The 23,832-nt window shown below is 40.9% G+C and overlaps 1 protein-coding gene across 1 annotated transcript in view; it reads right to left on the reverse strand.

Annotated features, from left to right (window-relative positions):
• Positions 1 to 23,832, reverse strand: part of grid2 (glutamate receptor, ionotropic, delta 2) — a gene marked incomplete at both ends in the record, with an annotated part of 423,012 nt that overhangs the window by 313,416 nt on the left and 85,764 nt on the right. The window lies entirely within an intron of this gene.

Raw genomic sequence — 23,832 nt, forward strand, 5'->3', positions numbered from 1 at the left:
TGGACAGGCGCTGTAACTCTTGGTGTGCTACCAGTTAGCCTGAGCGAGGGCACTCTGCTAACTGATATCCGCTACCGATATGTCCATAATGTTTACAACAATCAATGGACACACCGAGTATTAGCTTCTAGTTAGCCGGAGCGAACTCGACAGCCGTAATGCGTCAAAACCATCCATGGGCACAACCTCAATGCTGATTTAGTACAACTAGCATTCACCGAGTTAGCCTGAGCGAGCACATTCCGCTAACTGTGATCGTTGTAATGCTACAAAGTTGATGGCCACAGCCCCAGTACCAGCTTTGTTTATCTAGTTTCCCACTGAGTTAACCTGAGCGAGGACGCTCTGTTAACTGTGACAGCCGTAAGGATACAAAGTTGCTGGACGCAGTCCCAGTCTCAGCTTTTGTTTAGCTAGTTTCCCACTGAGTTAACCTGAGCGAGGACGCTCTGTTAACTGTGACAGCTGTAAGGATACAAAGTTGATGGCTACAGCCCCAGTATCAGCTTTGTTTAGCTAGTTTTCCACTGAGTTAACCTGAGCGAGGACGCTCTGTTAACTGTGACAGCCGTAAGGATACAAAGTTGATGGACGCAGTCCCAGTATCAGCTCTGTTTAGCTAGTTTCCCACTGAGTTAACCTGAGCGAGGACGCTCTGTTAACTGTGACAGCTCTGTTAACTGTGACAGCCGTAAGGATACAAAGTTGATGGACGCAGTCCCAGTATCAGCTTTTGTTTTAGCTAGTTTCCCACTGAGTTAACCTGAGCGAGGACGCTCTGTTAACTGTGACAGCTGTAAGGATACAAAGTTGATGGCTACAGCCCCAGTATCAGCTTTGTTTAGCTAGCCAGCTAGCATCCAAGTTAGCCTGAGTGAAGACACTGCTAACTGCGAATTACGTCAGATGTAAAGATTAAATCTCCATGTACACAACGCCAATGCGGACTAGTGTCTCACAAAGTTTGCCTGAGCAGGAACACTCTGCTAACTGTGATAGCCGTAACACTGTGAAGGGCGGGCCGACAGCGTAATTCTACGCTCTCGTTAGCGCGCCACTCGATTACTAGAGCGGAAGCGCTCTGCCAACCGTGGAACAAACAACTGTTATAGAAAACAATGTTAATCGATCTTACCGATTGCTGTCATCACGACTTAGCTGACCCTTATCAGACTGGTGACGACCGATGATAGGGGCGGCCACCAGTCCGGGGCTCGATGTCCGAACGGCGAACACACCGTTCCCTCCGAAGAGGGACAGCTCGTCGCAGCCTTTGGAGGGCGAGAGAACCGCAACTCCGACCGGTAGTCACAAGGCTACAGCGACGAGCTCTAATATGTCTTGATCGTAGACACATCCTTGTTTAAGCTACCATGGTAGCTAACCTGCGACGCGAGAAGAAAAAAAGGACTGAGCTCAGGATGACACCGGAACTTATAGATGACGGTGGTCATCCGAGGTCACACGTGACTTTGTTGATATAAATATTCGACCTGCGCATGCGCGAGACGGGATACATCCAGTGTTAAGCACTGCCTCTGGCGGTCAGTAAGGATGAAATAGAACTGGGTAAGTCAGTGAAGCTGTAAGGTGGAGGTATTAGACAACCTTCATTTGTACTGCCATTTAAATGTCTACCCTTTGTGTGTCACGGTTGGTAACGTTATATGCAGATATACTTCGCATTAACTGCAAGGATCAAATAAGCTATTTGCACGTCCAAAATGACAAAGAAGGAAATAACAAAAAACCTCACTGAACGCAAACCACTGTAACTGTACATTAAATCGCTTTTTTTCTCCTTTCCATACATGAGGAGGAAAACACATGAGCTTACTGCACCCAGTGTCTATTTGACAGTTAAATGGTTTCATTGTTTTATATCCCTGCGATGATCATTAAACATTGACCACACAGGGAGGCCGATCCCAGCTGCCAGCAATAAACTAATCTGAGCACATTATTATTCTTTCAACCACCAAGACCCAGGAGAGCACATCATGGTCTGAGCCCTGTTCCAAATTAAGCAGAGACCCTCTCATCCATCAGGTCTGCATCGACCCATGCCAATGTCATAACATGCATGGCGTGATTTAAAGCCCCATCATGACGCAGATTAACATAAATAAATTGCTTTAGATAAGAAGAATCTTTATCATTTGGACGTTAGTGTAACTTCTCTTTTTGGAAGTGCATCCCAAAATATCTGATCTCAAGCATGAAGCTGACATTTAACTCATAAAGCTACTGAGATAAGGAGATTTAAGTGTTTTGGCAGTTACTAAAAACACATACTCAAGCAAGCAAATAGTTTACATTTCATTTATTAAGTGTAGGAACCATCGTCTTCACATGACTGCATCTTCATTTAACAGTCAGCAGTAATGTACCCATGCAGAAGGTTTAAGTAGCCTCTAAACTCCAATAAACAAACATATCACAGGCTTGAGGGAGTGGATGTTATCATCCGGTACATCTCTCCGTCTCTTTTATTCTGAGAAAAACAAAACACGTCGTAGCAGCATCGTTTTCATAGTCCTACATTTAATCTGACTTAGCCTTCCTATCGGCCCATATCCTCACATGTATACTGTGAGCATGTCGTTCACAGATCACATTTCACATTGAACTTGTCAATGATTAGAATGCTATAATTGGACATGAATTGCATTAATAATGTCGATTTGGTATAATAAATGTTTATGATTCTGTATGACTGATGACTGAATGTGCAGGAATACAAATGATTCTGTCTCATTTGACATTATAATCATTCTCATCATTGTCCCCATGTGTCCTGCAGTATAACAGTATTCATCATACTGGGACCTCTCTAAATACTGTAAATCAAAGTATAAGTGGGCATATGTGCACCTTCATATTTGCAAATACTGTTTATTAATAAGTTGCATCAGCAGAATCCAAGGATATGAACAAATACAATCAATTGTAATGTAGAGTCATTTTGTATGATATAGGTTAGATATTACGGTAGCAACATATTCTGCAAACTGCAGATATTCTGCAAAAATAACAAAGGGCCGGTAGCTGCTTCTACTGCTTTGTTGCTGCTCCTTTTGTTCATTTTCTTTTAATTAATGGAGTGGAATCATTGAGCTTGTAACAGGACAGTGAGTTGATGGGATAGAACCAGCTCATGTCATATATATATACATATATAAATGAAAGAGAACAATAGAGAGAAAATAAAATAAAAACATTGCTAGCGTAGCTTGATTTGGACAGTGAGAAAAGAGGAAAAGGAGAGGAAAACAGATCGGTCTGTTCACATCACACATCATCAGGGGAAATGTTTGTCTCCCCAATGCTTTGGTGCTTCTTACCTCCATGTATTTTTCAGGGTTTGACTTTTTGAAGGGAATACAGGTGTAAGAAAAGAAAAGCACCACTGGCTTCAAGACCTCTCTAAGTTAAAGAGGCTCCACTCTGATTCGGAGTGCCTTTATTGCATTGTTCTGGTCCAGTCATCTCCTGAAGAGAACAAGGTCAATCCTAATCATGACTAAAACAATGCTCTTAAGTGATTATCCAGAACCTTTATCATACTGAAGGGTGGTTAAATCGTTGTCTCATGCATTGTAATTGACCTCCCATGTACGCACTTGAAATTTGGGTCATTTGTGATTGACCCAGCATATGCCAATCATCATTACTACTGCTGTGCAAGTCGTCAATGTTGGCATGGTATTACTGCACAAAACTAAAACGCCTCCATAGACCTACAATGTTAGACATGATCCATGTGCAACATGTTCAGGGAAATGCTCTCGACCCAATGAGTCACACACAAAACAACAAAATCATGACATAAAAGTAGTAGCAGACTCTTTAAGAGGAGTTTTTCCAATACAAACGTAAAACCAAGTCAGATCATGTGTACAGATCAGATGGATATTTCAGTGTGGCCTAGCTAGCACTACTATCACTAACATTAATTGGAGTCAATATGTTTACCATTTTAGGGTTAAAAAATGTTTCGACTGCAGATATGAGAGTATGATTAACTCTTTGATGGTCAACAACCAAGCAGGATGAGGCAGCATGTTTTTTTTCTTCTTCTTGTTGTTGAACCCTATTTAATCTATTGTCTTAACCTGGTGCAGTGCTCATCAAATGCAAACCAAACGTAAATCGCACCAGTAGGTGCCCCACCCCATCTCTCTCTCTCATGTCATTATTTCAAAGGAAACGGACCTGAAAATCGTGACGTAATTTTTAAGGATGATAGGTTCAATTCATGGGATTTTCCAACCTTATGACTACCCAACACGGCCAGCAAATCCATCATGCTCTGCAGAAGTGGTTCAGCCATCTTCGTGAAAAAATAAATTGGAGGCTATCTTGCCCTGTGTGGCCTCAGACTCTTAATTTAAAATAGGTATTGACAACGGTATTAATAAAATGTCAATAGACAGGGGCAGATACTCTTGAAAATCTCTGGCTTCCTCTAATGGTCATCGTGGGAAGCTTGCTTGAAGTCTCTTTTTGTGGTGCGAGTGCACGGATATAGTGAGTATGTGTGCAACTGAAGGCTTTTTGCCACATATATGATGGCAAATGGAAGGATAATCGCTTGAAGAGGAGGAGAGGTGATGTCCAGAGGGAGAGTCGAGGAAAACACTGTGAAATGGATGTGCTCAGCAGGAGAAATGACCTCTCCATCTCTTTCTCTGCCTCTCTCTCTCTCTCTCACACACACACACACACACACACACACACTAAACTGTGCAACCTCTTTGTGTCTCTGGCTCTTCATCATTGTCCCTCAAAACCACTCACCCTCTCCAGCCTCTCTCCTCTCCCAGTCCCTTGCCTGATTGCCTTTCCTTAAATCACTGCAACACAGCATTTCCACATTTCATACTTGTTTTAATCTTTCAAGAACCAACTGCCCTCCCCAGCCCAGAAACATTTACGGGGGTCATAAAAGGGCTCGGCTGACCCAAACAACTTAAGGGACCTGATCTCTCATGTCAGTCACACAAGAGGGGACAGAGGAGAGGGAGAAGGGCAGAGAGAGGAATGAGTAGAAATGAATAGGACAAGACGAGGAAGTAGGAAGATAGCAAGGAGGGCGATAAAGGTGTCATCCGTATGAGCATGGCTACTAGTATAAGTGCTTTTTACGTCAAGCGGTCCGTTCAGGTGATCGTTGTTTTCAATGGTTAAGTGTGGTTGAGGTGGTCTTCAGAAAATGCAGATACTTGATTTTAGGGCAATTCTGATATTGATATTTTAGAGTTTGATACGATACATACATCCCTTTTTATTAAACATCAACACATGACAAGAACATTTGGATACCTTATTTTTGTTTTCAAAGAATTGTGATAATGATATATACGATAAGTGACGTATTTTCCACTTGATCAATAAACTTCTCACTGTTATTTGGTGGAAAAACTATCCAATGGAGAAAATGAGTACTCAAAATGAACATTCATAATTACTGTGAATCTTTGTTCATTATAACATCCTTAAAAATGATCACGCGACAACTTTTCTTTTTGGGATCCAAACCAGCAATCTTATGGTCGGGCCTGTTAATTACCAGGACAAAATGTTTTACACAATGTAGATAAGCTTGTGTCGCACTAGTTAACATTCAGCCAAAGTAATATTGTTCTATTATCACCAGCATCATTTATCATTCACAGTGGTAATTGCTGCTGTTGATTTGTTTGCAGGAGAGCCGCGCCACATTGAATATTCATGAGTCTGATAATAATACTGTATTTAAATTATTTAAATGAACAATTTCCGCATTCACAAACTTGTTATGATGTGGTGTGTTCATGGACCCGAATGCAGACTCAGACAGCAGAGTTCTATTTCAAAACCACGATAATTTATTTCTCTCAGTCAAGGGAAAAGACAGGAAATGGACAAAGTCAATAGGAGGCGTCTCCACGCCTCCGCACGGTTCCAAGCCGGAAAGTGGCTAATCCTGCTGAGCGGCAGACGAAGCCGACAGGAAAACTGTCAAACGTCAGTACGGAGGCGCGTCCTCGCGCTCCGCTCGGATCTTAGCCGGGAAGTGGCCGGTCCGCGTCCGCGGCTGGCAGGCAGGCTGGATCGTCTGTGTGACACCCGAGGCTCGACACAGGAACGGCAAGACTACACAGTTGATCTCTGAGGAACTAACTGGAAGGCTTCTTCGTACAGGTGAAAACCCGAGGCTCGACACTGTACGGCAGGCAAGTTGAAAAAACGAAATGCATCGTTAGTAGCGGATCTTCAGAGAGTGAACAAATAGACTTCTCACGGGTCGGAATACCAGGTAGGTAAACGGATGGACTGACAACTGGGATGAGAGTGACAGGAGTATTTATGTCAGCTGGAGGCGATCACAGGAGACGAGGCACAGCTGTGCCTACGGAGAGAGGCGCGGCAGTGGGCGGGACTCGTAGTAGGACTGAGGGAAATACAGCAGAGTTAGACACAAATTCTCACAAAACGAATGTGAAAGGAGAATACATAAGTATGCTACACACACACATAATACCATTTTATTTTAAAAAGTTAGTGAACTCTCGAGCTAAATAGCTGAGGCAATAACTCTTGATAACAATAAAGCGGGTCCGTCCATTTCACCATAATTCAACCATAATGTTACATTTTTTCAAGGTAATCTGCTAATACAGGAGTTCATCTCAGGTTTGTGTGGTGACTGAAGCACCCATGACGACATAGCCTAACACCCCGTTATGGAGTTATTACCAACATGTTCATTTTCTGAAAAATGTCCTGATTGTAATAATAAATATAAATTACATTATTCAGTTATAAAGTATTGCAATATGGAGACAAATAGACCATCTTGACCTCAATTTATTTATTTTCAAAGGTCATGGTGCGTGTTGAAGCCCAACGTTAGCAAATTTTTGGCATGGAAATAAATCAAATAAAGAATCCTATTAATTAAGGTTGGAACAAATTGGCGATTTGCATAATAATATAAGAGCAAAGTAGCTCTGAATTGTGAATGAAGTGTAGTTACTTTCCACTATATGGAGACCAAAATGATGCCAAATAACTTTTTACTTTGTTGTCTGCTTCCCTCTTCTTTCTCTCGCTCGGGTGTCGCGACTTCTTGCGATCCTGACATACAGCCTACACAAGATTGCAATGGAGACAAAGTCAGCTGCTGCCACAGCCACCTTCCCTTCTGGTCACAAATAACTTCGCTTTCAATCATCTTGATGCCTGTTAGAACCTTTGACACCAGAGCGTGACTTTTGCTCCCTGGGGCAGACCTCTGAGAAGACAAGCCACCCACCAAGGAAAGCAAGACATGAATAGGAAATGTACTGTCTCTTCTTCTCTCTTTAGTCTCTCTCTTCTGAAAACGTCCTCGTTTTGCTCTCTCTCTCTCTTTATCTCCTGCTCACTGGGGAGTACTGCTGTAGGTCTGATTGACACTGACACAAACTGAGGGCCCCCACAGAGTGTGTTCACCGTGTGTTGGCAGATTTAATGTTCAAAAGTAAACAATAATAGTTCACATAAATCAGTGGCCCTCAAGACAAAAATGTTAACAATTAAAAACAATATCACCATTAAATGTGTTTGGATTTTATCCCATTTAAATTGTCGAGTCATATTTGTCGAATACTAGTCGAATACTAACAATTGTTGGAGTTTTTTTCTGCAGTTGATAAAACAGACACCTGTAGAAGCAGTAGTTTCTGGGCTAATTGTTGGGTTAAATTGGGTGGTGGGGCACAAATGGTCAAAAGATGTTATGTTCCCATGTAAAGCCAGTCAATCCATCAGCCCTCTTAAGCAGCGTTTCATATTCATAACATGTTTCCCATCTGGCTGCAGGGTGCTGACCGATTGCAATATCACACAGTCTCCTCTAATCCCATTACTCTGTTCGTAGAGCATTCACACTAGGCGGCCAGTGTGAGGCTCCAGCCTTTTGATGTTCTCCATTCACTGGCTCTTAAGCAGAAGGCTTTCTGACGGACAGTCTGACTGCATGCATGCATGAATGAGTGACTGTTTGGCTGGCAAACAACCTAACTGTTTGACTTACAGACCAAAAGTTCAAGTGACTGTCTGACTCACTGACTGACGGACTGTCTGTCTGTCAGTGGTGTGGTGTGGTCCGAACAACCATAGTGCGCATCTGTATACTTCACATGTAAACCTGGGTTAGCTGCTGAGTGTGGTCGCCAATATTCAACGCACGTTCTTCCAGATAGTAAAACGTCAATATGGAATATTTTGTGCTGCCTGGTAATTAAAAGTTCCAGTTGACCTTTAGCATTTGCAAACTACAGTAATTTCAGCTGTCAGATAGATATAGATTGATCTTGTAACATTGGATTTAATATCATTAAATAACGTACTAAATGTCAGATTCATAACACACTTTGTTCAGGCCACTGCGGCACACTTCACCTAAATTCATACAGTAGAAGTTGCTAGTATACCATCAGAAAGTAATTAATCACAACTCAAATTGGCTGATTGAATTATGTTTAATTCCTCCAAACACACTCACATGCTTTTTCATGTCCCCTAATTTTCTTTCCTGAAAAAATGGAGAGTTGGAAAAGTTGGTCGACTATAAAAATAATAGAGGACACCAGGAACATATGCTTACTCTCAGTAATAAAAGTCAAGAAACAGGTTTTTAAAAATGTCAGTGTATGTCGAACTGTATGTATATATATATATATATATATTGAGGAAAACAATGCTAGCCACATGTATGTCTGATTTTCAGTTATCCGTAACCCTTCCTGCCGCTGTTGTTGAATGCAGTATCGTCATAGTCACAAAAGCTACTCCTAGTCTTTTGGAATTGATAAAAAAGGTATTTATTATCTTTTTAATGATGTTCTTCATGCTCATGTTTTCCTTTTAATACCGCCACAGAACTGCAAAATTGAAAATTAAATACAACAAAAGCCACAATGTTTTTGAAGCCATTAAGCCACATAATTCAGAAATCAAACTGTATGCACAGAATTTAAGACGCCTACATCTGTGCCAATGCCACATGATATTAACACCTCATTCACAAACAGCACTTTAGTCTGCAATGCATTTGTGTTTCTAAGGCTTGATGGACAAATCCCCAGTTGGGTAGATCTCGACAACATATAATTAGACAAATCCTTATATATCCCTCAGTGTACATGATAGTGCATGTAATCCAGAATTCTGCTTTATCAGTGTAAATTGAAGTCTTGTATTCACTTTCTACCAATGCGTAGTCCCAGATGAAAAGCATTTCAAATCCACGACTTGGATGTCTATTCCATTGTTGTGTTTATGTAAAATGCCTTTAAAAAAAATATACAAGCCTCATCACAGATGAACACATTATACCGTTTAGCCCCGCCTAATTTAGCAAGTATCATTCATAGCAAGAACTAGATCTGACACAATGAAAATATTCAAACATTTGCTAGTGAATCTCTCCAAACATACTTACATACATGCATGCCACAACAGCTGTGTTTGGTCCTCTGCGTTCTTCTTACCATTGTTTGTTTTTCAGTTTTTACTTGTCATGTCAACTATTCCTCCATTTCACGTCACTTCTTATTTCAGAGTGTGGACATGGAAACCACGTATGTGGCTTTAGAGGTATACTTACACTCCAGTAATCATGGTGTTACCAAGAGCTAAGCATTATATCCAGTGGAGCTGAAGAGGCAATACCACAAATAGATGGCATGAACAAATCAGAGGAGAAGAGTGTATACAGGCATGATGCCTTTGCTGTTACCCTTCTTTATTGTAGTCAGCTTTGGAAGGGATGCTTGTAAAGATCTGGATGTCTGCTGGGTACTGAGGGTGTGCCACAAGGCTCCATTCTGGGCCTTCTGTTCAACAGTTATGTTGACTATATGGTCTCTTCTCTACATAAGGGGCAAATAACCCTTTACAAAGGTGATGTACATTCATTCTTGACAAATAACCCTATGTTGATGCATCCTGTAAGATGCTTTGATGAATCAAATTTATAAACAGAAAATTAAAAAGTCATGCTGTTCAGATCTAAAGACAACTCACACACTGGCCATAATGCATTTAATCTTTGACTGCTTTAGAATATGATGGTACATGTTCATGTTGCTCCAATGCCGGACTGATGCCTCTGGTACCCTGTCCCAGAACTAATTCTAGGAATGTCTGTGTTGAGAGAGGTCTATGATAAATTCCCAGCGTCACCCAAAAACCAAAACACAATAGGAAATTTGCTGTAAATTGGCTGAGCATTGCACTTGGGGCTGCGCGAGTCCATTTCGATAACCTTTTCTGTACATCTTTATAAACGCAAAGACTGATGAAATGATGTATGTGTAGGTTGAAAATGTAATACTGAATTTTCACGACTGGGTGTGAAGGAGCTGACGAGCCGGCAATCCCAGCTCTGGAAGTGTTTAAGTATTACCGGAATGTGTCAAATGGGTTAATGGGCAGGAACCATTCTGAATCCATTCTGTTTTGCGCCGTTGACTGTTTTAAGTTACTGGGAACACCATGTAAAAACCAGTACCATCATTCACACAGAGGATAATGCGAATGGAAGACACTCATTCGTTGAACGTACAGGGGGCTTTTAAACAATGACAGGCCCTACCTCAAATCAAGCAGATCAATTTAGTCCCAAGTATATAAGCGAGAAATGACCGCCTCATTGATTTTTACTGCTTTGTAGAAATTACACGGCTATTTCTTTAAACAAATTGACTAACCATATTTTACAGTAAAACGGCTGCATGTGCACTGGGCTGTGGCAGTTCTGTCTCACTGCTTCCACATTAGAGAGCGCTGAAGCCAGCCAGCCAAATCAACAGCAACTTAATAACCACTGGAACTGCAATATTAAGTCCTCTGATGCTGCTGGGATTGGTCCTATCACTGCATTCTTTCAATCTATCCAAATCATGAAAACCAAAAATCACACCAACAAAAGCTATGCATTTAATATAGTTTACAGTTATATGGGTTTTTTATGTGCCCTTAGTGAATGGACAATCATTGTCCACTGAGTAATCTGAGTACTACTACGACAACTACTACTACTACTACTATTACTACTACAGTCACAGTTGTTTCTATGAACCAAAATCTCATATACAATTAAAACCAGTATAAATAGAAGATTTTGGTACTTTTTCCAGAGCAGTTGACAAGTTTTTCTGAGACTGAGACTTCAAACTGTGTGGCAATTCTGTGATTTCCCAGTGGCCCATTTGCTAAGGATATCCCACAGATATTAAACAAAAAAGGAAAACCACAGGCAGCAAACGTGACAATGCACACACACACACACACACACAAACAGCGTATCCAAAGTGGAAGAAAACCACAGGAAGCATCCTGGCGTTTTCGTTTAGAAGGGAAATACTGTTGAAACTTTTCCCTCGGCCTCTCTGTCCCACTGTCTGTCTCTCTCTGCAGGAAAGAAAACAAATGACAGAAAGAACCCCCAATCGCAATTCAGACGCAACAACTCCATTGAAGCCATTGAAAAATGTTCTCCCCACACAAACGTATGCATATACACTCAGTGATTATTTCTTAGCAATAATCCACAAGCCCAGCAAAAAGTAACTATTTAATAATACTCTTGTGTCAGGAGATCTATGAAGTCAGTCCATGCGTGTGTGCACAAGTATTGATTCAGACTCCTCCAGTCTAACTGGGTAATTGCCTTTTAACCGTAAGTCATGACTGAAGGACACTGTGGGCACCTGTCATGAACCCGACTGAGAAAAGAAAAGCAGAGCCGGAGAGAGAAAGCAACAGAAAGACAGTGATTGGTCGAGAGAGAAAAAGATGGACACAATAAACCAAGGTCTGTCTTCCACTCTGCCTCTGGTTTTACTTTCAAAAAAGCAAGAGAAAAAATCAGCAGTGGGAGAAGAGAGGGACAGAGGCTGAGGACATGGTGAACTTTGTTGGCCCACTCCTATCAACTTTGACAAAGCAGTGTATACCAAATCCAATCCTTCTATTCTTACCTTCCACAATAAAAGCCCTAGACATATACACATCGTGTTTACAAGAGGGAACTCAAATTAACTCAGAGCAGCTGGTTAAAAGTTAACTCAATAAAACAGCTTACAGTAGCTTGGGCTGTATAACAATGTACCTCAGACCGATTGCCAGACGCTGCTCTTGGTCAATAGCATCCTGGTAGTTGGTCCTCCAAATACAATCAAACCTTTTGACAAAAAAAGTGTTGCAAAGTTCACAAATTCACATCACTGCCCGGTATGAATAGAGTATTTTGTATTTTTGTGTTGTTTCGTCTTCACGCCACATATGTGTGAAGGCCTTTAGGGTTGTCTTCCACCTTGTTGTCTTTCTCAGCTTCATTTTAAAAACAGTCACACGTTGTCTCTGCTGGCTATCAAATAGGTCAAAGACATGGCCTGAGGTCCCACTGGCCCATCAGATGTGTGAGGGCGAGAAACGCTTCTCTCTGAATCAGAACTGTCAATAGTCTGCCCCTGCACTGATAGGCCAGATGTGATGGTGGCTGAAGGGGGCTGGTAATTGGAGAGTCGCACAATTTTGACATTAAAGCCTCTCCCCACAATAACGCCCAACAAAGTCACAGGTTAAAGGTAGTCTTTTTAAGCTAATTACACATTTGACTTTACAAGCAGTACTTTATGAAAAAAACATCTGCCTAACCTTAATTCTGACTTTAACCTTAAGGAGCACTTCTGTATATTTACATTAATGGGTTAATGTGTCACACCAATCCTTTTGAATTTGCGGTCCAGCAATTTTCTAATCAGGTATCGGACAAATAGGAGCTATTATCTCTTTACATTTGTTTGTTTTTAAGAGAAGATGATTAAATAAAAATATTTTGATATTTATTTTGAAGAACGTTTAATAATCAATATACTCACACTAATACAGAGATTATTTTCTGTATAGTTAGATGAGTGATTCATTATTAATAAACATAATAACAAAACAATTTGGATTAAAGGCCTATTTCTTGCTGGTTAATGTATTTTAAAAGAAGGGAGTGGGGAGTGACATTTCTTTATCGCCTAAGTACATACGAGCTACAGCACTTCAGGTTCACCGGCTGCTTCAGCAAAGTCCCCGAATGCAAATACGTCGACACCAAAGACGTCATGGTCATTAAGATCTTCAAGAAGAAGGCCACCGGTTCACTTGAGCCCATGAGGTACAACATCTAGGTCCTTGAGTAGCAAGTTTCATAAAAATGCCATTTGCTAATAGCATGAACTGCCACTCAGATGTAGCAACTTGCCTGATAGCTTGTGTTCTCTCTCCAGCTGGCCATGCTGAGAAGGATCCGTGGTCTCGAACCAGAAAATATTGTTCAGTTCTTTGAGGACTTCGAGAGGGAGAGAGCAGGGAGAGACGCTGCAACCGGCTCCCTCTTCAGGAAATCTGACCCATCGCGCAACAGGTACCTGATCCTTCTAGCAACGAGCAATACCAACATGTTGACTTGCATATCTAACGCTCATCAATGAAAGCAGGAGAAAAACACCAACATGTCCACAACTGTAGATTTTCAAGTGCCGGTTCTCTCTTTCTTCTTCTGCCTCTGCAGCTGCTCGCCGCGTTCGAGTCCCTGAAGACCGCCGGTGTCATTCACACTAATATCAAACTGCAAAACATCATGTTGACGAGTCAAAAGCACCTCAGAGTCAAAATCATTGACTTTGGTTCAGCCATTGCAGCCACTGAAGTCAAGCGAGGTGTTATCATGCAGCCTGTTGCATGCAGGTCTGTTTTTCATGAGTTATTTTTCTGGCTGTCTGACCTAGTGCCACCATGGTTATCATTCTAATCATAGATGCTTGTCTCCCATCCTCAGGTCTCATGTTATTCTGGGCCTTCCATTTTTCATGTTATTTATCCTGGTAAAATAAACAAAAAAATGAACTGAACAAATCTCTAAGCTGTCTGTATAAGCAAGTAGTAGTACTCACAATGTCATCAATTTGTTCACTTACCGTTTTTAAAATCTGGTGGTTATTTTAATCTAATGATTAATATGATATATGGTTGAACACCTCTAACACAAATGTTAATGTATGGTATTGTAAACTCCTAAGTACATGTAATCAAGTAGTTCATATATAATAACATCCCACTGACAGAACCTGCCAGCGTGTACTGTATTTTTACTTTTGATAATTAGCAAAATTTCACTCATAATATTTCTGTAATTTTACCTTCGAAAGCAGAACTTTTACGCACAATTTAATTCGTGTTTTTTTTTTTTGGTTCCCCCATTGTCCTTTGTTGGGAAGTTACCCAAAAACACCCCAGAAAATCACAGATTTAATTTCCGCAAATAAAATCACCACGTGGATAATCATTGCTTACGGTTCCTCTGCAACTCTGTGTTCTATTAATAGGGTAAAGGTTTCCAGAAGCTAAAAGTGCACATATCAAACTCCATTTTTCCTGAATACTAGATGACAGCAGTTATTTGTACAAGTCTGCTAAGTTGCCATGTCATACTAAATTTAAAGTATGTAGGGTTGGGGTTGGGCAGTATATACAGTAATGGGTTATATGCACATAATAATCGACATAAAGGGAACTATTAACTTTTAATCACCAAATGAGTCCAAGGGTTTTTAAAGATGAATCATACCTCTAATTGTTGTATCTAATCAGGTATAGATTAAAGACTTAGTGGGCTTTAAATTAACAAAGTCACGTCACACAAATTGTGGATAATCAAGAAAACATATTTGCTAATCCAAAAAGTGTGCATATTACCTATCAGGGTTCTTTGTCATTCTAAAGATAAAGCTTTTTTTAATAGACTCTTTCTTTGAGCTTTATGACTTTGGTTCAAAAGTAGCCCCATCCTCTTATCAGATAGTGGAAAAATCATTAAAAACGACTCAACGCTTAGTGGCTGTCCAAGAGATAAATGCTGCTGCTTGGTGGGAGGAGGTGACAAGGGAGCCAGCGTGCTCAAGGCTGACCCTGTGGTATCAATCTATGCAATGTTAAAAGGTTTCTCTCGGCAACGAAGAGTCAGTTTTTCCTGCCGTGACATCTTTTAGCATTTGAAAAGATCCGACTGCACAGGCTACGTACTGGGCATGACTCAAGTGGCAAAGGAATATGTGGGAGTAGGAAGGGGAGCTCATAAGGAGAGCTTTGAGTTTAGGGCGAACTTTGATATCAGAAATACATAATTCCAGCATATTTCCTGAAGAGAGAAATGAGCTGCATACAGAAGTATGCAGCTGTAAAATGTTCCCTTCATGTCATCATGACGTATAAAAACACCAATCACTACCTAACTGTGGTGCATTTTATGGTGTTACGTTAAAAGCTGCTACGCCAACCTTCATCAAAAAAAACAATAATAATTGGACACTTTCTGAAAATTAGAGAAGAGTTCATTATGTTTCAGTCGAGCATGAGCAAGACACAAAGCAGCACTTAATTGCACAGCACGGCCCCCTCATTACCTCCGTCATCGCCCCCCCCCCCCAACATCTTCCTCAATGAAAATGTGGACACTTCCTACTAATTACAAGTCAGTCTCATAGAATCAAATGTAAAATACCAGCTGCTAAAAAAACAGCATTCCTACTGCTGGTTAAGGTCCTTTTCTAATGAACACTAAAGGAGCAAAAGGGAATATTGCTTGTATAAAATGTTCCAGAACTCAACAACCTTTGAGCTGGGTAGTCCTCTAAATAAAGGCTTTCTGCTATGTTCTCAGTGTGGTAAGCAAATTGTTTACTCTCGCCTCAACATAGGACCACGTCTCATTAAAACACACTGGTAGTCACATGAACCATCCCCGGGATCCATTTTGGATCCCGACTCACAGTTGGAGAGATGCTGCACTTAAAGTTACTCACCTGGGTTGAAATTCAAATGTGCCCTTTGTAATAATAACAACATATTTAAATGGTTTGTGCTTTCTGCTCATGACAGGGAGGCCAGAGAACACGGCCAACTAAAGAGCAGGGACTCTGTTGCTGGTAGAAATGAAATGTCTTGCTCAAGGACACTCCAGTGGGGCGAACGTGACAGTGTTTAGTTCCACCTGCCAGCTTGTAATTATCTCAACACCTGACAGAGCATGGGAACTCATATCTGTCAGCCCATTAGGTAGGTATTTTTCATTATCTCGTAGACACATACTCTCTGTCACTGCCCTGCATACGTTCCCCAGCATAATCATGACACTAAATGAATTTGTTTATTTGGGCGGTGTGTCAACTTAAGTGTACACAGTGAGACTGTAATGATTATATTCAATATAAATGTAGTACCAGAGACCCTGGCAGGTGCAACAAAATCATAAGGAAGACTTTTTAGAAGAGTTATAATCATCTGTGGATGTGGGGTGTACCAGGAGTGTGCAATGCCTTTAAAGATAACAAGTAGGTCTTTAAAATAAAGTAAACATGAGGAAATATTTAACACCATTAACTGTGGGGTAACATCCAGGTAACTATTGTTTTCCATCAAAACTGCCACTTCACTTTACCAGGTAAGAGAAATACTTGAAGCGAATGTCACACAGATAGAGACAGCGTCAAGCAGAGAGAGTGTTGAATGTGTAATGACAGCTATGGCAAGTCATTTGTAACATGACCCCACTTTTTCCAAGTGTAATCTCGAAAAAAAGGGTTTATATTCAGGCCAATGCAGTGTATTGTGAGTTGCCTCAAGACCCTGAATAGTAAACAAAAAAAAACTAAGCTGTTGTTTAATAGAGTAATGCTTTGTAATAACCCTTTGGGCCACCAAAAAACATCTGGGGTGTCATTAGTTTGATGAGTGGAGTTTTTCTGGCTGGAATAGGCTCGAAAATTACTTTGCCCCGAAATAGGAATGTGTAAAGATGCCACATAATTTAGAAGACTCTCAAAAGTGTGTGTAGGTGTGTGTGTTGTCTCCATCCCTGCACGTACACTTGCAGGTGTGTGTCTGCATTGGTGTTCCTGTACCTAATGTCAAGGTGCACCTCAGCGAATGCATCTGTCAGACGTGTAAGTCAACACATCCCCTTGTTGACCAGTTCACCCACCAGTGAGAGGACTCTAATTTCTAAATGGTTCCTCCATGAAATGAGATGCAAACACATTAGGCAGGTGTATTCAAATGACTCACGGTGTGTGTGTGTGTGTGTGTGTGTCTTGTGAAAATGGAATAGTGTGTATGGGTGAGTGCACTTGTGCTACTTTGTCTGTGTGTTAAGGAGAACCAACGCTACACCTGTTTACCAATGCATGAGGTCAGAACCCAGTGAGAGCAATCATCGGGCTCCTTACTTTAGAGAACCGCCATCACATCTCCATTGCCCGCCCGCTCGGCTTTCTCTCCCTCCCTTTTCTCTCACACTTCTATCGCAAAGCACGCACATCTTATCGTTCAAATCCGTGGAAAATTGACAAAATGGGCTCATACAAAAACAAGACGCCTTTTTGGTAATGAGTCAAACTTGAAAAGAGATTTCAAGTCAAATTGAGTTTTAATGACAGGTCTCGTTTGACAGTATCTATGGACATTATGTTATACATAACGTATATAATATATACACAGTATAGGGATAACCTTGTTAAAACACTGACACACTGTGCATAAACAGCAACAATCTACAAGTTTCAACTCTTGTTCCACTTCAGTTATATGTTATACTGTGTGAATCTAAAAATGTCAATATAATAATAATAATATATTGAACATCATGTCAAGTGAATAAGTATTTAAATGTCATTATCTAGCACTCACACAATCACTGTGGAACTGTTTAAAGATTATGATTATCAGGTGGAAGACCTTCCTTCATTTTCAACTTAGAAACCATGACTCTCCAACAAGGAAACAGACATTACAGTACGCAAAAAAAGAAATATGCAACTGATATGTGCATATGTAGGCAGATAATCAAGTCACTCTTCTGCAATGTCAGTGAGTTATATAGACTGGGGCTTGTCTGAGTGGGAAGCATTTGAGCTTTATAGCCAGGAAATTTGTTTTATGAGTGATAAAGTGCTTTGAACCAGAAAAATTACCTTTATGTTCTACCAATTATCCATGTCAATTGATTCTCAATGGAGTTGTATTCGAACGTGACACCACAGACTCAAAACAAATACTTCCCTTTCTTTTGTTGCTACGAGGAGAAATAAGTAAATGTTCCCGATTGGATAATCAACGGTCCCAGAGCATTAGAAAAATAATTGCAACACTAACCGGTGTTAGTGAACAGGTGCCAACAACTAAAATGGTGTCAGCCAGTATTCAAATAATGGAGTGGCCTTAGCTCAGGCAGTAGTGTGGGCTGGTTAGCCATCTGGTTTTAATCCCTTGATTATATCTCTGATGGAACTTCAGGACTGCAATTATTGATTAATTAACTGTTTTTTTCCTCATTTAATTATTTGGTCAATAGAACTTCAGCAAACAGCATAAGATGCCCATCAAAAGATCCCAGAGTCATCTCTGTGATACAGAGGTCATCTTAACATTCTCTAGTACTGTGCCCTAAAGCATCATTAGATATGGTACAGCTTCTAGGTATGGCACCCTCACTGTGTGATTGAAACCAAAAAAATCAACAGCGTGGTGAAAGCAGCAATGCAAGTGACAGGAACGAAGGACCGTCCCGACACTCTATTTGGGAGTTGTCGGACATGCACCAGGAATCCTGAAGGACCCGTCACACATTCTTTACTCTGAATACAAACTATTACCTTCAGGCAGGCGTAACAGAGCCAATAAATGTAAAAGCAACCGCTTCAAGCTTTCTCTCCTCCCAACGTCTATAACACTATTAAATAAGAAAACCGATTCATCCTTGTTTTTGTAATCCACAAGAAGGAGGTACTGTTGTATTTGTTTCATGTATTCTTTCTCTAGATTCGGTCCCGTTTGATACCGCATATGTCTTTCTTATCTCGCAGGGCATGCGAGATTTCTTTCTCTCTTCTATGCTGATTGACTTATTAGTTAATCGACAAATCATTTCAGCTCTAGAAATATTCAGCGGCGTTGTATGTCGTACCTCGCTTTTGATAACATCTGCGCAATCAAGATGAAGATATATGAAGGTATGTCATGTCAAAAGAAAACAAAACGATAATCAACAGCAAAAAATAGAAAGAGATTATGCATACAACGTCTTCAAATCATCGCGCACGCAAGGAAACGGGCCAAACTGAACTGTGCATATGTGTACAGTCTCCTTTTGAATACGTGTGAGCGAGAAAGACAGAGACAAGGAGACACATGGGACACAATTAAATCAATCACTGGAACAGTTCTGGCTAAAACACCCTCAAAATCATCTTATCTCTTTGCCTAAAGTTGTCTCTGAGGGGACCCCATCCTCTTTCTTGAAGCCCAGTCCCTTGTTAGATTCATCCAGAGCTTCATCAATAGTGAATACACACAATTTATGTCACACAAGCCCTCTGACAAGAACTGACACAATCCCTCTACATGAGGTTCCTGAGAGTTTGAGAGATGATTCCATTTGTATGGACAGAAAGACAGTTGCCATAATGCGTTAGAGTCGATGGTCTCATTCCTGTCATTGTAAGTGTCTGTCTGCCTATGGCTATGGTGATGTTGTGGCCGAGATCCCATAGTAATGGCTGCAGAGGCTGTTGCCATGGTTTTATCTTCTGAAGGCTGTTGTTTCTTAACGGAGGGAGGGAAATAAACACTGTACAGAGTGACTCATCCTGAAAACCTCCCTCTTCCTGGTGAAGCCACACAGGATGACAGCGTTTGTGTATGTGTTTATGTGCGTGTGGGTGAATATAGTTGTGAATCTCCTCTGAGCCCAGTTTCTAAAGTTTGATTGTGTGTTTGTGTATGAATAACTGTGTTTCTACATGCAGTATGTGTGTGTGTGTGGCCCCATGTGTGTCTGTCAGCCCACCATGTAGACAGCTCAGATAAAAGAAGATCAGAAAGCACAAAAGACAGAAATGACAGCAGGGAAGAGAGTGGGAGGGAATAAACAGGGCAGCAGATGAACAACGGATGAGGAGAGAGAAATCAATGGAGATGAAGACAGAGAGGAAGGGACAGAGGAAAAGGAAAAGAAGAAAAGCAAAGACACAGAAAGGAGGCCAGAAGCACAGCAGGAAAGCACATTGAGCGTGAAGACTGAGACGGAAAGAAAATAAGCAAACAAAAGAGCTGAAGGTAAAAGCTCTCTGCTCACTGGCACTGATGGGCAACCAAACACATCCGAAAGCAGTGCTAAACCACTGAATCACTGGCAGAGAGCTGCCAAACGCGCCGACCTGCAGGGCATTGTTTGGAACAGAGGGCGCCCTGGCACACAGAGGGCAAACCATGGAGGCACCACCAAGCATAAGACAGAACAGGCTGTTGATACCCAGCCAAGAATATGCCATTTGTACTCCACTGAGCTGAAGGGCCAAAGCAACCACCAGCCGGGGTCACCGAGTCTCAGACCAACTCAGCCAAGCACGTTTCTTGGCTCGTGAGCCATAAAACTGAATGAATATATTATTATTTACCCCCAGTGTGAACAAGCGTGAGCTAAATAATAATACCAACATATGATGATTACAGTTCTACTCAACATAATAATCAGACACACCCAAAAGTCTGTTAGACAAAAGAAAAAGAAATACACATAAGTAGTTTGAGATGTGAAATCATTTTACAAAACATCCTCCAAAAACATTGTTTTACACCTAGCTGTTAAAGATCAAACCTCAAAATATGCACCACAGTCATTCCAAAGCTGAACATCATTGTTTTGGACAACTGCAGAGTAACAGGGAGATTTTCCCCTGAAAGCGTATTTTGGGGTTGAACTACCTCGTGGCTGCCAGAGAGGTATCAACACAGACATGTGCTGGTGTAGCCTGTTCCAACCTTTTTGCAGAACAAGCCCAGTGGACAGGAGTTATCATACAAGGTCTGCCAAGACGAGGCCAACATGTGCCAGCATAGGGCAGGTTCAGTCTTGCAGAGGAAGAGGGAAGCTGTATATCTCCATGTGGTACAAACAGCTTAACCTCTGCCAGGGAGATGTCGCTGTGTGCGCCAAGCTCACACAGGATAAGGGCATGGAGACATGCATGCCAGGGAGGTGAAAACCTCTCTGCATTTGACTGTAGCTACAGTAAAGGTGACACGAGGCAGACAGCTCAAGCTCTGCCAGAGAGACACTCACTATGCTTCCCTGTATGTATCACACAGCGCTGTCAGGGGAGATGAGGCTGCAGGACGGAAGCAGAGATGATAATCTGGGACTACTTTCTGCGATATGTGACAATGCTTTGTATTGAAACGTATTCTAAAGCAGGACTTCCGGTTGATGCCAACATGGAGAAGTTGCATATTTCCAATCTCCCACAATCTTGTTGTCTTATTTAAATTGCCTCGTTCATCTCTGAGGGCACAACTTGTTAGAACTGAAAAAAAAACACAGAAAAATGACTTCCAAGTTAGAAGTCATTTTAGAAGTCAAGTTAGAAGTCACAGGTCTCCTGTGATATGTTTCCGTAAATTCTAGACCCGGGAGCTGGTGGTCTGTGAAGCTCTTAGGCTGAGATTACACCTTACCTACTCGTGTTCATGGTCCAAATTGGGATATTATATTTTAAGACATACAATTCTCATATATTTACAACCTGGTCAAGTGTTAAGAGTCAACATGTGAGGTAAAATATCAGATTAAATGCAACATATTTACACGCTATTTGCCCATCACAGTGTCTACAGTGTCACAACACTATGGTGCAATAGCATGATGTGCAGCTCTCCCTGTGAGTCTGTCAATTCAAAAGCCGCAGTATGAAGAAAAATTGAGAAGAAATAGAAATGACATATGTTACAACTCCATTTAACAATTGAGATGAAGATTTAATCTGTGCGACACAACAGTAACTCAGATACACAAAATGTGCACATATAGGCATTGTGTTTACATGCATTAATAGTGTCAGAATGAAATGCTAACCACAGTGAAAAAGCCAGATTAAAAACACAAGACACAGGACAACTGAGATGCCAATAAACTAGGAAGATACCAGCCCTGTGAGGAAAATTGACAAAACAAGCCGACTTGTGACTACAACCTGGCATGAGTAGGGGCACGGCACAACAGGGAAAATGTATTGACCAATCTGTAAAAGATGGAGGGAGTTGAAACTGGGGCAGAGTGTGTGAAAACGTCCGAAACACTGCAGCTAGGAGAGACCAGGTGGGAAGGGAAGCTCAGAGCTCCACTTTGTCACTAACACTACTCAGTCTCTCTCTCTTTTAATCCGACTTCAACTAAAGACACTCAAGGTCAGATTTACAAAACCTTTTGCAATGTGGTTCATAAGCATTCAGCTTGTATAAACGCATGTTATTAATGAAACTGGTGGACCAGTCTGGATCTTTGAGAGCCAGCTCATCATGGGAAAAAAAAACCCACATCTGCTTCAAAAGAGCAGGTGCAAAAGTGCAGGAACATGTTGCGATAGTTTCTTTCCATCTCAGCTAAACTGCACGACTAGCTAAGAGTGGCAAAAGCCAGAGCAAGAGAGTGTTTGAAATACATCTCGGCAGATTTTTTTCTCAGCTGGGACACAGCCAATACAATACAGATACATCCCTTTAAAAATATGGCCTGTATAAATGATTATAAATTGAATTCAAGAGTGACGGGCACATATAAAAGACGAGTGGGCCTACTTGTGAATGTTATCCCATATGTCGTCAGAGAAGGAGGGGCCGATGTCATGCTCTACAAGCTGCTGTTATTTAATTTAAAGGAGCAGTGAGGAGCTTTGTGAGGAGCTTTGGGAATTTTGAGATGCTATTGAGCACTGAAACAAAAAGATGCTGTGTGACTGGCTTTTCCTCAAAACACCTTTTATTACCTGTTTAATACTGCCTCTATGTGGATAACGTTGCATCAAAGTACTGGTTGCATTCCTTCAATCGCACAATACAGCAGCGATCGTTACAAACACACCCTGTGAAGATCTTCACTCTACTGAGAGCATATTTCCAGTTTTGAAAAGTAATGAATTGCACTAAAGATCATGATGTCGTGTCCATCCTCTGTGTGTCTCGATTCCTTCCATGGCAGTTACTTGTAACCTCTTATGTACAGTCTATGCTTGTATGCGTCTATGCTGATCACAACTGTGTCCATTAGTATGTGATTTACATATTCTAGGCAAAAGAATAATGTTAGTTTCTGATAATATGTGCTTGGTATGTCTAATAATCTTGTTTATATTTGTAAACGGACTGTATTGATAATGATTTAAAATGATTTCAACAGGTAAAAAGGACTGGGTGGACTACCATCTGTCTGATATAACTGATTAAATAAATCAAGTCATTTTGAGACATAAATAACCTTATTATGAAATGACCACATGGTCAAGTATATTTTTGTATACTCCTGTGACTTCAGTAAATGAAAAGTACTGAGTGTTTTCTCTTTTGTTGTTAACTTAAAAGCAAAATGAATACAACAGTCCCAAGTGAAATTATAGAAAGGAAAAAAGATATGGTCCTGGCCAAGGGGACATCAGAACGTAATATGAATCAAAAACAGCTGATAAATGCATTTTACAGGACAGGTGGCAACATTAAGGCCCATCATGATGATTTAGTCTGAATCTACTGCATGTTAATCGTATGGCCTACATAACCTCACTGATAATTATATCATTGGTTACAGTAAGTTTGTCAACTTTTATCATTTCATAAAGAGGTCATTCTTTACCTTCAGGTTATTTTATAAGTAGTACATTTCTTGTTGTCTCTGCTGTCAGACTGTGGAGGTCCAGTTTG

The sequence above is a fragment of the Melanostigma gelatinosum genome (assembly GCF_949748355.1).
Source record: "Melanostigma gelatinosum genome assembly, chromosome: 6".
NCBI classification, from domain to species: Eukaryota; Metazoa; Chordata; class Actinopteri; order Perciformes; family Zoarcidae; genus Melanostigma; species Melanostigma gelatinosum.